The sequence below is a fragment of the Cebus imitator genome, unplaced genomic scaffold, assembly GCF_001604975.1.
Source record: "Cebus imitator isolate Cc_AM_T3 unplaced genomic scaffold, Cebus_imitator-1.0 Scaffold322, whole genome shotgun sequence".
NCBI classification, from domain to species: Eukaryota; Metazoa; Chordata; class Mammalia; order Primates; family Cebidae; genus Cebus; species Cebus imitator.
The window spans coordinates 1,644,591-1,654,297 of NW_016107637.1; the positions used below are offsets into that span (position 1 = coordinate 1,644,591).

Sequence of the window (9,707 nt, forward strand, 5' to 3'; positions counted from 1 at the left end):
TTTTTTTTGAGACTGAGTCTCACTGTGTTGCCCAGGCTGGAGCACAGCGGTGCGATCTTGACTCAGCTCACTGCAACCTCTGCTTTCTGGGTTCAAGTGCTTATCCTGCCTTAGCCCCCTGAATAGCTGAGATTACAGGTATATGCCACCACACCTGGCTAATTTTTGTATTTTTAGTAGAGAGAGTTTCACCATGTTAGCCAGGCTGGTCTTGAGCTCTTGACCTCAGGTGATCTACCCACTTTGGCCTCCCAAAGTGCTGAGATTACAGATGGGAGCCACCGCACCTGGCCTTCATTGTAGAGATCTTTTATCTCCTTTATTTATTTTGTAAGAGACCTTATTTCCCTCTGTTGCCCAGGTTGGAGTGCAGTGGTATGATCATCGCTCACTGCAGCTATGAATTCCTGGGCTCAAACGATCCTTCCACCTCAGCCTCCCAAGTAGAATGAGTAGACTGAGAATACAGGCATGTGCCACCACACCTGGCTATTTTTTTTTTTTTAATTTTTTTTTAAAAATTTACTTTTTATTTACCCATGTGCACACTGAAAATTTGTTTTTTTAAGAGATAGAGTCTTGCTGTGTTGCCCAGGCTAGTCTAAAAAGCTTGAGCTCAAGCAATCCTCCCACCTCAGCCTCCTGAGTAGCTGGAATTACAGGCATGAGCCACCACTCCTGGCTTTTAACCTCCTTGGTTAAATTTATTCTCAGGTATTTTATTTTCTTGGTAGCTATTGTAAATGGGATTGCTTTCCAGATTTCTTTTTCAGATAGTTTGCTATTAGCATATAGAAAGACTACTGACTTTTGTATGTTGATTTTGTATCCTGCAACTTTACTGAATTTATTATTCCTACCAGTTTTTTTTCCTACTAGTTTTAGTGGAGTCTTTAGGGTTTTCTGTATATAGGATTATGACATCTGCAAATAGGGACAATTTGACTTCCTTCTTTCCAATTTGGATGCCCTTCATTTCTCTCTCTTGCCTAATTGCTCTGGCTAGAACTTCCAGTACTACGTTGGATATAATTGGTGAAAGAGGGCATCTTTGTTTTATTCTAGGTCTTACATGAAAAGTCCTCCTGTTCAGTGGAGGACTCTTCTTCATCCTTCAAAACCCAGCTCAGCTATCATTTTCCCTTTGAGTCCTCATCTTGCCTGTCCCTAGAGTTAATGATGCTTCCTCAGGATGTGGTACACACTTCACTTGTTCCCTCCACAGGGACTCACTGTACTGGGGGATTAACAGGTAGCAGGCAATGCAGCCTGTCTCCTGGAGCTGACAGCTAGTGCAGGAGAGATAGGGAGAAGCTATTCAAATCAGCAGTGATGAAAATCTGCAGTAAGTGCTGTGAATAGTAGCAGTGAGAGTAAATGCCACACAAGTGCTAGCTGTATGCCATGCCTGCATTAACTCATTTATTCCTTTTAACAACTCTGTGAAGTGGGTAATTGTGCCTGTATTAAAGATGAAACTGAAAGAGACAGGTTAAGTAATTCGCCTGAGGTCACACAGCCAGTAAGTAGCATTGCTGGTATTAAATTGAGACGGTCTGGAGAACAAGGAACTGTGAGAGAATGATAAGGGGGTCGAGGGAGAGCTGTCTGAGCGGATGACAGCTGAGCAGAAACCTAGCAGCTGAGAAGGCAGCCTGGGTGAGGTCTAGGGGAAGAGCATTCCAGCTCTTCCATTTGCCAAGGGGACAGCATCCATTTGCAGGCTCCAAGGTTGGGGTGAGCTTGATGCATCTGAGCAGCTGAATAGGGGCCCAGCAGCCCCTGTTGCTCACTCCTCACTCTGCTTGGAGTGGAGGAAGCAAAGGGAACAGCTGGCAGAGGCTGAGGGGAGGCTTTCAGGACCTGCAGGCTGGGGGTCCAGGCCTTGCAGGCTGAGTTTGGGCTTTCAAGCGCCGTGAGTTGTTTTGTCCTGTCTACCTGTGAGAGCCATGAGCGCTCTCTGGTCCTCAGGATTAGTGCCAAGGTATGCAGTCCCTGCACGCTGGGCTCACCGACCCAGGAAAACACATCATCTTGGTTCCTCTTCTCTATGTGGCCAGCACCTTGAAGGTCTCAGCTGCCTCCCCATTCACCCCGACTCCTCACAACAGGGAAGTGGGTGAAAGGCTCAGCCCCCAGGATAGATGGGGCACAGAGAAGGTGAGGTGATGTGCCTGGGTTCGCATAGCTGACAAGAGACTCAGAGCTCCCTGAGTCTGCTAGACTGGGTCCCCTTTTCCAGCCCTTGTCTTGGCTAGGGGGGTATCTGGAACTTCTGTTCACCCAGAAAGTGGCCTCACTGTTACACGTGGGCCCACCCCATCCCAGCCTCCTCTGCTCACCCTCACACACTGACAGTGTAAATTCAGGGTCCCAAGCTGAGGTGACCCCGCCCCCCACACCTCAGGGTTGAGGGAGGCTGCCCACTGCCCCTCACCTGTGCCTGGGCTGGAGCGGGGCCAAGCTGGCATCCTGGGAGCCTTTGGAGAGCTGCTCATTGCTCGGCCAGACGACCAAAAGGGTCCTGCCTTAGAGGCACTAACTCACCTCAACTCTGCGGGCATCCGTTTCCTCATATGAACCAGGTCTCTCCCTGCAGGTCATGCCAAATTGTTGGCAGGATTAGAGATGTTGAAAATGTAGAACTTGGCACATAATTGGCCATGGTGAATATTTGTTCCTTTTTTTTGTTGTTAACTTCAGCTTTCTCAGTGGTTCAATGGCAGGGTCAGTTGGCCAGATGAGATAGTGAAAGCGAACTTTTCTGTTGAGGACCTGCTAAGTGTCAGGCATATTTAAACTTCCCAACAGCTTTGTAAGGCTGCTGGTATTTATCTGGCTTTACAAATTAGAAAACCAAGGCTCTGGTATGAAGCCACTTTGGTCTAGTTGGAGAATTCAAAGCCTTGTCTGACCTCAAGCTCCAGCGAGGCAGGGGCCCTCTGTGCTGTGGCTTTTCTCCTTGTCCTAGGCTGACCTGGCTGAGCCAAGGAACCGACACCTCTGCCTTATGCCTGCTCTGTCCCGTGGCTCCAGGGACAGATGGTGCTGCTGGCTGGGTCCTCTGCCAGCTCCCTGGCTGCAGGCCTGTGTGCTCCTGCCATTCCCAGGGGCAGCTTTGCAAGTAGGAGGTGACATTTGGGCAGCGATGGTCTGGGGCAAGCCAGAGTCTGACACTTTGGGGACATAGGGATGAGCCAGATTAGACCTGTCCTCAGATGCCCTCAGGTTGATGGAGAGTCAGAGAGAGCAAGGATGTGACAGAGGGAAGCACCAAGATAGCCCCTCACCAGCCCACTGGTCAGGGTGGGCTCCCTGGAGGAGGTGATGAGTTAGGCTGGCCCTAAAAGCTTTTCTGGGTTAAGAAGCATGATCTAGGCAGAGGCACCTGTATGTGAGAGGTGTGAAGGAGCCAGGTCCACAGAGGAATGAGGAGGGAATTAAGGGCACCCTCCCTGACCCCCTTGTCCATGTAATATGTGTATCCTGCCTAGGGCGTCTTCAGTAGTAATAATTTGTCCTCAGCAAATGATACATTAACTAATTGATGTCAGTGGACATGAATTATTAAGCATCTGTTTTTGTTTTCTCCAGACAAGGTCTTGCCTTGTTTTGCAGTGGTGCGATCATAGCTCACCGCAGCCTTGAGCTCCTGGGCTTAAGTGATCTTCCTGCTGTAGTTTGTCATCTCAGCCTCTCAAGTAACTGGTACTACAGACATATACCTGACCTAGTGACCAAAAGAACAACGTGTCAACTACGCTTGGCTAATTTTTTTTTTTTTTTTTGAGACAGAGTCTCACTCTGTTGCCCAGGCTGGAGTGTAGTGGTGTGATCTTGGCTCACTGCAACCTCTGCCTCTTGGGTTCAGGCAGTTCTCCTTCTTCATCCTCCCGAGTAACTGGGATTATAGGCGCCTGCCACCATGCCTGGCTAATTTTTGTATTTTAATAGAGATGGGGTTTCATCATGTTGACCAGGCTGGTCTAAAACTCCTGACCTCAGGCAATCTGCCCACCTTGGCCTCCCAAAGTGCTGGGATTAAAGGTGTGAGCCACCATGCCTGGATACTCAGCTAATTAAAAAAAGAAAATTTCTTCTAGAGATGGGGTTTCGTCATGTTGCCCAGGCTGGTCCTGAACTCCTGGCCTCAAGTGATCCTTCTGCCTTGGCCTCTGAAAGTGCTGGGATTATAGGTGTCAGCCACTGCACCTGGTTTAAGCATCTTTTGGAGAGGCAGTCCAGTGAGTAGAAAGAGCTTTGGGGCTGGGTGGAGTGGCTCATTCATGCCTGTAATCCCAGCACCTTGGGAGGCTGAGGCGGGTGGATCACGAGGTCAGAAGTCCGAGACCAGCCTGGCCAAGATGGTGAAACCCTGTCTCTACTAAAAATACAAAAATTAGCCAGGCGCAGTGGAAGGTGCCTGTAATCTCAGCTACTCCGGAGGCTGAGGCAGGAGAATGGCTTGAACCTGGGCGGCAGAGGTTGCAGTGAGCCAAGATTGCTCCATTTGCACTCCAGCCTTGGTGACAGAATGAGACTCTGTCTCAAAAAAAAAAAAAAAAAAAAAGAGCAAGCTTTGGTATTGAGAAAAGCAAAATCTCAGCTCCATCGCTCACAGGCAGAGTGCCCTTGGACAAGTCTTTTATAACCCAAGCCTCAGTGCCCTTTTCTGTGCAGGAGGAATAATTGCCCCTCACAGAGTTTTGGTGAGGATGGACAATATTTTGGATACAAAGCAATTTTATATAATATATAGAAAGGCCTGAAACTTAGTAGGTGCTTAGTAAGGATGCACCAGGATTCCAGAGACACATGAGACACAGCCCTTGTCCTAAAGGAGTTTCTTATTACCATATGTGTGTATTATTTTACTGTCTAGAAAGCTCCATGGGCCAGGCGAAGTGGCTCATGCCTATGGTCCCAGCACTTTGGGAGGCCGAGGCAGGAGGATCCCTTGAGCCCAGGAGTTCCAGACCATCCTTGGCAACATGGACTTTGTCTTACTAAAAATGAAATGTAAAAAATTAGGCTTGGTGTGGAGGCTGAGGTCTGTAATCCCAGCACTTTGGGCATGGAGGCTCGTGCCAGTAATCCCAGCTATTTGGGAGGCTGAGGCAGGAGAATCGGTTGAACCTGGGAGGCAGAGGTGGCAGTGAGCTGACTGTTCCACTGCACTCCAGCCTGGGCAACAAAGCGAGACTCCATCTCAAGAAAAAAAAAGTAGCCAGGTGTGGTGGTGCGTGCCTGTAGTCTCAGCTACTCGGCTACTCAAGGGGCTGAGGTGGGAGGATTGCTTGAGCTTGGGAGGTAGAGGCTGGAGTGAGCCATGATGGCGCCACTGCACTCCAGCCTGGGTGACAGAACAACACCCTGTCTTCAAAAGAAAAAAGGGAAAAAAAGAGAGCTGTGTGCAGCTTTACCTCGTCTGTTATTCGGAAGCGTGGTGGGTCGGCGCTTGGCTAACAGCACCTGGGCTGTGACCCAGAGAGGCTGACGGTCAGGTTGCTTGCTGGGGTGGGGAATCTCAGGTTTCTCCACTCCTTGGCATTGTCCTCTACAGTAGGCTGTGATCTGCCCTGAGGGTGTGGCCCTGCCCAGGTGTGGCCATGTCCCAGACCTGGACTGGGTCAGAGGTCGGAAGGGGAGTGGCCCTATGCCTCCCTTAAGCAGCCTCTGGTTTCCAGCTCCACACCTGGGCTGAGCTGAAGCAGGTGGGTCTGAGTTTTCTTTTGATCCTTTAGGGAGGGTGTGGAGGGACCCAATTCATCTTTTTCTCCTCCAGGGATACAGCCTCGGAGTGGTGGGAGGGATGAGTGGGAGGTCTGAAGCCGGAAGACTCTGGCTGGTTCTTGACCGGCTCTCTTCCCCAGCCTCAGCTTCCTCATTCATAACACAGGGATGTGGGGGGTGGTAATGGTCCCTCTCACTGGAGCCTGCTTAATGCCAGGTAGCATAATGCCATGGCAGGCATTACAGAGAAAGCGTGTTAAGAGATCAGATCTGTAGGTGTGCCTACAGGCTTTGAGAGCAGGGCGAACATGGGAGAGGAAGGGGCCCAAGCATTAAATAACTTTGCAGGCAGGGGAGGAACCCTCTCTGAAGAGAGCCCAAGGGGAAAAGCACCCCTGCCTCTCGGCACCCTCTTCCCCCCACGCCACCCCAGGCCCTCCCAGGTCTCTGAGTTTACTTGGTCCCCACCCTCCCCTCGCTTTTGATGACTGAATTAGAGCTTCCAGGCAGCAAGGCAAGGAGAAGGTGTGTCTGTGCAGACTGGTTCTCGGCTGGGCAAACAGGAAGGCAGGCCCTCTGGATGGGGAGTGGAGGCAGTGATACTGTTTACCTGGCAGACCCCGCTGCCCAGGTGGAATCCTCAGGTCAGAAGCCACTTCTCCAGTGAGCCCTTTTCCCACGGGCTCTGTTGCACAGAAGGTAGGAGTGCGGGAGGCAACTGAGCCAGGGTGTCCAAAGTCCCAGCCTGTGTATCAGAAGTCTCAGTTGTTGGGTGACCTGATCTCTCTCCAGCCGACATCCCCTCTGCTGCAGTCCTGCTAGGCTCTGGAGTCAGAAGGACCCAGGTGCAATCTCCTCTTTGCTTTTTACTGGCCAGGAGTGCATGGGTGGCCCTTTCCTTGTTCCCTGTCCATTTCCTTTGTCTCATCTATAAAATAAGGAATGAGGTTTCCTGCTTCAGAGTGAGAATTAAAGAGCCCACAAGAACGAGACCTTGCATACAGTAGGTGCATGATAAATAGCAGTCATAGATTTCCGGAAAAGGATCTTTGAGCTTCTGCGAAGGCAGTTCTTGGACAGCTCTGTCCTGTAGAAAGCTCTTTGTTTCAGTGGGCTGCCGCCTACAGGATCTGTCCCGGGACCAGATGAACAAACCAGCTCTAGTCTCTCCCAGCCTCTAGGCAAACAAAACCCCTTCCATCTGCTACCTTGTTTCTTTGCACCCTTTTCCCACACAAAGTTTGGAAAGAGTTTTCTCTGTTCCCACTGCATTACCTCTCAGCGTTTCCCTAATTCACTCTAACTGGACTCTTCTCTTCCCCTTCCCTCCCTCCTTCCTTCCTGTCAAAAATCAGTGATAGCTTGTTTCCCCATTTGCCTTGACTTAGAGCTCATGCACCAGGAGGGCCCCCTTCCCTCTGGAGACCCAGACTCTCCTGGGGTCCTCCCACCTTACTGATTGCTTCCTCACAGTCTCCTTTGCAGCCCTCTAAACAGGCGCAGTGGCTCACACCTGTAATCCCAGCACTTTGGGAGGCTGAGGTGGGTGGATCACTTAAGGTCAAGAGTTCGAGACCAGCCTGACCAACATGGTGAAACGCCATCTCTACTAAAAATACAAAAATTAGCCAGGCATGGTGGCACATACCTGTAATCCCAGTTACTTGGGTGGCTGAGGCATGAGAATCACTTGAACCCAGGAGGTAGAGATTGCAGTGAGCCAAGATTGCACCATAGCACTCTAGCCTGGGTGACAGAGCAGGACTGTCTTAAAAAAAAAAAAGCCGAGGGTGAATGTTTCTGTCAAACCATCTCCTTGGATGATGTCTGTTCTAGTTACTGTGGCTGGGTAACAAACTATCCTGAATCTTAGTAGCTTAAAGCAACAACTGTTTTATTACATCTTCTGATTTTGTGGGTCAGGAATTCTGGCAGGGCTGGGTTGGGTGGTTCTTCTGCTCTACGTGGCATTGATGGGGGCTGCTTGGTGGCACTTAGCTGGTGGATGGGCTGAACTGGGGGCTCCATGATTGCTTTACTGGCACCTCGGTGGGGATGGCTGGAAGGTTGGGCTTAGCTAGGACTGTCATTTGGAGCACCCACGTGTGGCCTTTTCAATATGATGGTCTTGGGATAGTTAGATTTCCTACTTGGCAGCTGGTTCTACCAGAGCAAGAGTTCTAAGAGGCCTGGGGGGAAGCTGCAAGGTGTGTCGTGTTCTAGTCTCAGAGTCACTGTTAAAATGTCACTAAAAGTGACTCAGATTTAAGAGGAGGAGGAGTAGCAAAAAATGGGCAACCTTCTTTCATTTACCACAAGGTCTCAAAATCCTGTGTATCTTAAATACCCATCTATGTTAGTGTCTCCAGGTGTAATCTCTTCTCCAGTGAGCTCCAGGCCTGAGTTCCTTGGTTTCCCTCTTTATATATATATATATATATTTTTTGAGACGGAGTCTCGTCCTGTTTCCCAGGCTGGAGTGCAATGGCACGATCTTGGCTCACTGCAACCTCTGCCTCCCGGATTCAAGTGATTCTCCTGCCTCGGCCTCCTGAGTAGCTGGGATCATAGTCGTGTGCCACCATGCCTGGCTAATTTTGTATTTTTAGTAGAGACAGGGTTTCACTATGTTGGCCAGGCTGGTCTTGAACTCCAGGCCTCAGGTGATCTGCCCACCTCAGCCTCCCAAAGTGCTGGGATTACAGGTGTGAGCCACTGTGTCTGGCAGTGGGAGTTTTTAAAAAGATCAATGTTGATTCCCAGCCAGAATCCGCCCCTTCCTAACCTTGTCCACCCCTTTGAGGTCTTGGTTTTACACTTTACTAGGCTTCGTTCTGTCCTCTGATCCAGCCAGCCCATGGATTTGCAGCTGGAGGCCTGACGCCTAGGCCACACGCAGCCTGGCCCCCTCATTGTCCCTCCGATAGCTTGGTTGTCATCCTGAGTCACTCCTTGTTCCCCGCTTCACAGTATTGGGGCTCATGCTGCCTACCAAGTCCCAGCCTCAGGCTGTCTCCTCCCTGCCATTGAGTCATTCGGTCACCCCCCTCACCCCTCATCACAAGTGAGGACTTCAGCAGCCACAGGGTGCCCATTTAATTGTCTTTGTTGGGTTTGTGGACAGATGAAATAGTAAGGCTGTTTTCCCTTAAACAACTATTAATCTAGACCCACCCCAGCATGCATACAACTTAAAAAAGTGATAGCAACCGAAAAGCTTAAATGCAGGTTGACAGAATGAGTCTTTTTCATTTTCATCTGCTTGGTTTTAAGTTTATATGTTACAACCTTACAAGTGGCCATCGAGGACCAGGTGTATCTTCAGGTAAGCCATTTGATCACATGTTGAATGGAGCAGGTACATGTGGTACTACTTGTGGTACCTAGCTGGAGTCAGCTCCCAGGCCCCACTGAGCACTTACAATGTTCTGGGTCTATGCAAATGCAAAATATGCAAAATATGTCCATTCCTAACCAGTGGTCTACTCCTGTGTGCCCGGCATGCATTGTACGCAGTGAACCCGAGCTGGTTTCTAGTGATCATTGCCTTCTATTCCAATAATCCATTTGCCTCATGAGATGTCTTGAGCCTCTTGGGGGCCTGCGAAATGCAAAGGCTTCCCAGCAGCTGTGGAGTCTGCTTAGACCATGTGTGGATGTCTGTGGGAGGCCTCAAGGAGTGCCATAGACTCTGTCCCGTTCAACATCTTGATTCTCAGCTGAAATGAACTGTGAACCAATGAACTCTGTCTTGGTAGAGAGAGCATGTGTTCAACTGGCAGTGCCAGGAGGGAAAGCAAGTGCCATTGGCATGGCCCAGGGCTGAAAGGCTCCACCTGACCCCCACTGCTCTGCAAAGGCCACCTGGCCGGTCACAGCACTTACCCGTGGGGCCTGTGTAGGCCCTTCCTCACTAGAATGGTTTCCTGGGTCTTTCTACAACACCTTGGCTTTTTTTTTTTTTTTTTTTTTTT

At 50.0% G+C, this 9,707-nt stretch overlaps 1 protein-coding gene across 4 annotated transcripts in view; it reads left to right on the forward strand.

Moving 5' to 3' along the window:
* The window catches only part of ACOT11 (acyl-CoA thioesterase 11), a 58,526-nt gene that overhangs the window by 7,065 nt on the left and 41,754 nt on the right, over positions 1 to 9,707 (forward strand). Inside the window, exon 1 of one of the 4 annotated variants that reach the window (XM_037729887.1) lies at positions 5,663 to 5,714. The exons of the other annotated variants lie outside the window; for them this stretch is intronic. The gene's annotated coding sequence lies outside the window, so the exon portion shown is untranslated. Of the gene's footprint in view, positions 1 to 5,662; positions 5,715 to 9,707 lie in introns of those variants that run through there. 4 annotated transcript variants of the gene reach the window in all.